The 6650-nt window shown below is 39.5% G+C and overlaps 1 long non-coding RNA gene across 1 annotated transcript; it reads left to right on the forward strand.

The window, feature by feature from the left end:
- The first annotated feature begins 5540 nt into the window (after positions 1-5540).
- On the forward strand, positions 5541-6051 carry LOC145107479 (uncharacterized). The gene is made up of 3 exons (XR_013707877.1): positions 5541-5624; positions 5757-5839; positions 5962-6051. It is a non-coding gene; the product is annotated as an uncharacterized LOC145107479 (long non-coding RNA).
- The last annotated feature ends 599 nt before the right edge of the window (positions 6052-6650 follow it).

The raw sequence follows: 6650 nt of genomic DNA on the forward strand, positions 1-6650 counted from the left end.
ATCAACTCAAGTCAAGAGCTACCTCACTCTTATCAAATAAGTTAAGAGTTTTCTGCTTTGTCACGTTTATATAGCAGAGGTACTTTCGGTTCTTTAACCACCCTTCTTACTTTCTCCATCAACTTTCGGTTCACCACTGCAACCCTTGAGACTCTCGGTCTTTACCACTGAGGTTTATGGTTGCATAACGTCTGTGTTTGTGATCTTAGATACGTACACCACGTGCTGAGTGAAACCCACAATCCAACACCAACAATGAATTGACGGTGAATCATTATATTCAAGATCTTACTTGTTACCTAATGAAATCTCATTTTATTTTTGCGTGGTCTTTTATGAAATTGTCTAACACCAAGGCGTTTCTTCCCAAAAAGATCTAGTTTGTTTTTGTTTTTGAGATTTATATACCAACTTTAGTCACTGCAAATCATCTCCAACCTACTTGTTCAACAGATCACATTGGTCTCACAAGTACTTCTTCCAACGTTCGGTCTTATGTTGAGAATCGACGTTCAGTTGAAGCTAAGCCACCCTTAGCCTATTAATTAAAAGAAGCCTTTCGGTGATTCTTAACAAGCATTCGATCATATTTTCACGGGAAACCAAGCAAGCACTTCAAGTCTCTCTTGACTTTGAAGGAAGAGATTTAAGCCCGGAATCATCTGCTTTATGTCTTCTAATAGACATCACTCACATACAATACACATTTTGCTTTATTTCTTTTTCTTTTGTCACACTATTGCATGAAAATTTTTATTTTACACATTCTGGTTGCTGTTGGTTCGTTTATTGTTTCAATTTTGATGCAACTATGGTATCTTAATTTTTGGAGCGAAGCTGAATTTCAAAAGACGAATTCAAGATAAGCTTTTGGGCGCGTGAATTTGAACGGTTCCTATACCCACGCGTGCTGACATATACCTGGGAGAAACCAACCTGTCACATCGCGCTTTTTCAGGCGACGTTTTAGTGACCTCATAATTATCATGACGATTCTTTCTCTCTCCTGGCAACGGTATATAAAGGGTTTCTAATTACATTTGTCTCTTTTACCAGCAACAAAACTTTCTCAATATACAAGGCGATTTGCAACTTTTCATCTTCTTCCTTCACTCAACAATGGCTACTTCTTCATCTGCTCAAGATCAATCTGCATCGTCCACATTGCTCTCGATCAAGCCAAACCAGAACATGATCATTCAATTCAACCCTTTTCTGTACGATTCGTATATGCTTCAAGTGGTTGAATGCTTGAAGTATTCACCTCTAGTTCTCGCCCTAACACAGGTGGAATCTGTCCCAATGTCACTCATATCGCAAGTCTACACTACTGCTTCATATGACAAGAACAAGGAGAGGATCCACTTCCAAATCTTCTCTCACAAGGCTTCGATTTCAAAAGGGAGATTTTGTTCACTGTTACAGCTTGTTGTGGATTCGTCTGTGATCTCACCTGACTTTATCACCACCACTCAACTATTCTCGATGCTCTACGAGATGGCCTACACTAATGTTCTTACCACCGTCACAAAGGTTTAGAAATCGTGTTTGCCGCCCCAATGGAATGACTTGCTTACTCTTCTCATCAAGAGTTTGGCGGAGAGGAGTGGTGGGTCTGATGGAACTAGCAACGGTTTTCTGACCATTCTATATGGTCTTTACAATGGGATAAATCTCGACTATGGGTCGATTATCTGGTCACAGGTGGTGCAAAGCCTCTACACTTCAACAAGGCACTCTGAAATTCCGTGTGGTCGCTTCTGGACTCTCATCACACGCAGGGCAATTGATTCTTTGCAGATCCCGGTCATGAAGGATTCCCTAGTCTCGTATGTGGCTACGTTTCACACCAAGAAAATTATCTTTTCTGATCCCACAAAGTTTCACAATGGTTCCATACCTGAGACGATGTACAGGTGTGTCTCAGCCGAAAGTAAGGTGATGGATGATTATCGCAAACTTCCTCCCAAAGGACCGAGAGTACTATCTCCTGAACAGCAAGCTGCTTTGGATGCTGTGGAGAAACCTGCAAACAGAGGAAAAAGGGCAACTACAAAGAAAGGAACAACCGAGGATGATAAGTCTAAGCCTTCCAAGTCTAGGAAGCGAAAGTCTGACAAAGGGGATTCTTCCAAGCCAAAGAAGATTAAGAAGATGGCAACGAAATCCAAGAGTCTTTCTCCTTCCAGTTCAGACAATGATGAGGAGGATGAAGAAGAGCATCATGAATCACCAAGAGGTAACACACCTCCTCGATCACCAACTCCAACCGAACCTCTTAATGATAAGGTTCCAACACCTCCTCCATCTCCACCGAAAACGACTGTTCCAATTTCGGTTGCTCCAATTCCACCCCCTACCACACCTCCAACAACAACTTCTATTCCACCACCCCCACCACCAGTTAGTACCATTCCTATTTCTACATCTCCTTTACCTCCTCCTATTATTTCCCAATCAACTACCACTACTACCTCAGAACCAATAGTAAACGTTAACGTATCTAATACGGGGGCGACTACTGAAACCGAACCTCCTGTCACTTCTAAACCACTTTCACCCTCACCTTCAACCGATTCTGGAGCAACTCTTGGTGGAGATAATGCTGAGTTTGACTCAACTTACTACAGTCCCTATCGGCTTCCTACTGATGATGATGATGAAGCTCCAGTCACACGCCAACAACTACAGAGCATTGATGAGAAACTTGATCAACTGCTCACTGCTTCCAAGTCCTACAATGATGTGGTGCTTAAAGCTTTTCTTGACACAGCTCTTGAGCAATACACGGGAGCTATTGACCAGTCTACACTCGCAATTGACGCTTCTACTTCTTCTTACAAGAAGGCCCTTACTGAGGTTTCTGAGCTTGTTCATAGTTCACAAATCTTTCTTGAATCACTTAAAGGGCATGTTGATTCCAATGCAGCCAAGGTAAACGCTTCAGTGGATTCCTTATCCAAATCACTTCAAGGGGAGCAAACGAAGTTTGAGACGATTCGTTCATCTATTCAAGCTGAGAATACTTCTCTGCTTAGTTCAGTAACTTCTCATCTTTCAACCCTCCAAGCTGATTTAGCAAAGGAGAGTGCTCTAAAGGAAGATCTTGCCCGCCAAGCCTCAACAATTGAAGTTCAGAAGGTGCAGTTGGCTCAGGCTGAAAAGGAGATCTCATTATTGAAGACTGAGCGTGCAGTATTCAGAAGCTGTGTTGGGGATGTCAAGGATATGCTTATCAATCTTCTTGGTGCTCATGATCCTATCCTTACTCTCACTATACGAAATCATCTAACTACAAAACTTCTTCCTGTCCTTGCAATGTTACATGAGATGAAGGGTGTTTCGGAGAGATTCATACCTCCAAAACAAGGGGGAGAAGGTGCTCAACCGAAGGCAACTGTGAAAACTGAAACTGAAACTTCTCAACCGAAAGTTACAGCTCAACCGAAAGTCACAGTTAAAACCGAACCGAAGGGTAATGAAGCTTCGGGTTCCGGGAACAAAGAAAAGAAGAAGGGGATTGATGATGACAGTGATGAAGAAGAAGAAGAGACTATTGCTGAGGCCCTAAAACGAAAGAAGAGGGACAGAGAATTGGATGAAACCTTAAGGGTTGCGAAGGAGGCTGAGGAATGGGAGAGAAGGAACAAGGAAGAACAAGATGCCTTGGACTGCAAAAAGGCCTTGTTTCCTCTCTGGACAAGAGAAACACTAATCAGCGAGGCAATAGAGTTTCCAAGCGTCTACTGGCTGGAACCTGTCGCTTCTTTTGATTGTGACAATTCAAAGGATTAACAGTTCGACATGCCTATAACACGAAGGGCATTTACATTTCAATGTTTTGATTCGACTGTTGAAGTTCCTTTCCCTCATCCAAAAGTTGATCGCGAACTGATAGATTTTTATTTGAAGTTTGGTCAGCCTCAGTACTTGACATGGAGTGCACAAAAGATAGTTACTGTCAAGGTACTCAAACCTTCGCCTGCTGGGAAATTCATTAATGTTAGTTTCAAGATCACCCGAGGGTCAGCAAACTCGGTTTCAGTCATTTCCCTGGCAGATCTTCCAAATTTGAATCCTCATGATTGGATTCTATTGTTTAACATTCTCCTCACCAATGCCAAAGAATATGAGCCGATACTGGATCACTTGAAGAGGATGTTGGCCTCCTATATCCATGAAGTAGCTGCAATGGATCAGGAGATAGCTAAAGTCATGAATAAGAAACCGACTGTTAAGCCAACAGAGAAACCAGGAGATGTGAATAAAATGAGGATGGGCCAGATTGATTCTACACATCTTACTGTGATGTTCACAAGAGGCGAAGCCAATCGTTTTCTGTTTGCGCTTGTTGATAAACATTTGTTCTCCACAGACTGCTTAAAGCACATTATCAGTATCATCCATCGGTGCAAGCAGAATTCAGAAGCAGATAAGAAGAACTTCACGGACATGCTTCGATGGTATATCACTTTTTGTCATCATCTATTGGCCATCATATCGAAGGTGTTCAAGACAGTCAAGAAGTCTTCAGTAGCTCAACCGAACTGAGCTTTCGGCTCCATTGACGCAAAGGGGGAGATTGTTGGGTATTATTGTGTTGCGTCATGGGCTTATTTTGTATATCCGGATTGGGCCTGTCCATCTGTGATTATCTAGTAGGGTTATAGTATAAATAGTGCATGCATGTATGCATTAGATACGTCTTGATTATCATTGATTATTGTTTTGTAACCCTAAACACCTCTACAGTTGAAGTTCTTAATCGAGCTCTTCTGAGGTGTTAAAGTTTTAATCATACGACATCTTTAAAGCCATTCTTGTGTTTATAATTACGTCCTTAATTGTTTGCCTGCATAGAATCTATCGATCCTAACAGAACTTTGTTCTAACAGTTTCGGTGAAGTGCAACCCAATTAGACCATACCGGGTCGGGTCAAGTACATATCAAATATAGTTACGGACTTAGACACCTTATCCAACAATGGTATCTTACTTCCAATTGTGAAAAATATCAAACAAATCATAAAGCACAAACTCTAACCCTAGTTTATACGTCTAAAAAACTAAAATTTCACTACAAATAAAATTACATATAGTGGCACAACCATTTAGTGACATATTTTGTTTTATGCCACTAGATCACCTTCTTTAGTGTCACATATATTTATGTGCCTATGTATCTATTGAAAATTTTAATTTTAATGTCTCACTCCCAATTCCCTCCATGCTTAAAGATATTCCGCTTATTTTTTTGGGTGAAATCAAATGGGCACTTCTCTGTTCATCTCACCGGCTCACAGCGTCTTTTCCAAACCACCTCTCCACCTTTCTTTCTTTGCTCCTCACGATGACCAATGGAACACCGCCGGTTATCCTCCTCACCAACACCACCGAACACCATTTTTTTCTTTTATGGATCAATAAAAAACCGACAATATTCTCCCTGATACCAAGTCTTTGTATTCTATCATATCAGATCTGTTGTATGATAGATTTTAGAGGCAATTGCGTATGTATGACACATCAATGGATGATTTGGCATATCAAATCAGATTTATGTCATATTGGAATGGATTTAGGGTATCTATTATTCCTTCATGATAAACACGAACCCTAATCAGGTATGTTTTCTTCAATCATTTCACTCTCCTTCAACCATTCGACCATCTCCTCTTTATATTCTTATTGGTAGGTGTTCAAATGATTTATATTTGTTATTATAGCTTTCTAATTACATTTGTTTTTCTATTCAGGGGTGATAACGTATACAGTATGCATAGTTTCTTCTCCTTCCTCTCCTTCTTAGACCTTCTTGGTTTTTTTCTTATTCAAATAGGTGTGTCTATTATTTCTCTATAATGTTTGTAATTTATTATATGTGTATGTAAGTTTAAACATTTATTTGTGTCTAATTTATTCAATTCATCCTTTCTGGTTTTTTGTTATTGAAATGGGTAGGGATTTGGTTAAGGGGGATTGATATGCATAGAGGATCGATGATTTCCAGATTTTTCTTTAGTGGAAATTTCCCTCGTTTTTAGCCTAGGTATGTATCTTTGTAATGCTAAAATTTTGGGAGGTTGTGAATTGGGAATTAGAAATGGTAATATAAGATGTGGTATTACTTTATGTGTTCATCAACATTTTTCAGCAGGACCACAACGAGAAGTTAATATGGAAATGAAATTTGAAATGCATGTGGATAATTGACTTGTTGGGGATTGGGGTTACTTGTCTTTGTTGTATCGTATTAGATATATAACAAATTTTGTTTCAGTGATCATTGAATGCATGAAGTGATAACATCTTACTTTGCAAGTGGGATGTTATAGCTTATACCATTTTCCCATCTACACTTTTGACCTTTAACACTCAAAACAGTATGTTATATACACTCTCATTTTCTTATAACTTTTAATGTCTTGGATAAAAGCTAATTTTGGACTGGATTCATCAATTTCATATTCAATCACATCCATTCTAAGTCCCTATTTATAGGGTTTTACAGTTTTGGTCTGCTGTAAAAAGAATATTAGGAAGGCATTTTGCACTTATAGCTCTAAATTTATGTATGAAACATTCTCACTCTTGTGTAATTCATTCAGCAGGTATTGGTTCATTAAAATTCATATAAAGTATCTATTTTT

The sequence above is a fragment of the Lactuca virosa genome, chromosome 4 (assembly GCF_052849685.1).
Source record: "Lactuca virosa cultivar CGN04683 chromosome 4, Lactuca_virosa_CGN04683_v6, whole genome shotgun sequence".
NCBI classification, from domain to species: domain Eukaryota; kingdom Viridiplantae; phylum Streptophyta; class Magnoliopsida; order Asterales; family Asteraceae; genus Lactuca; species Lactuca virosa.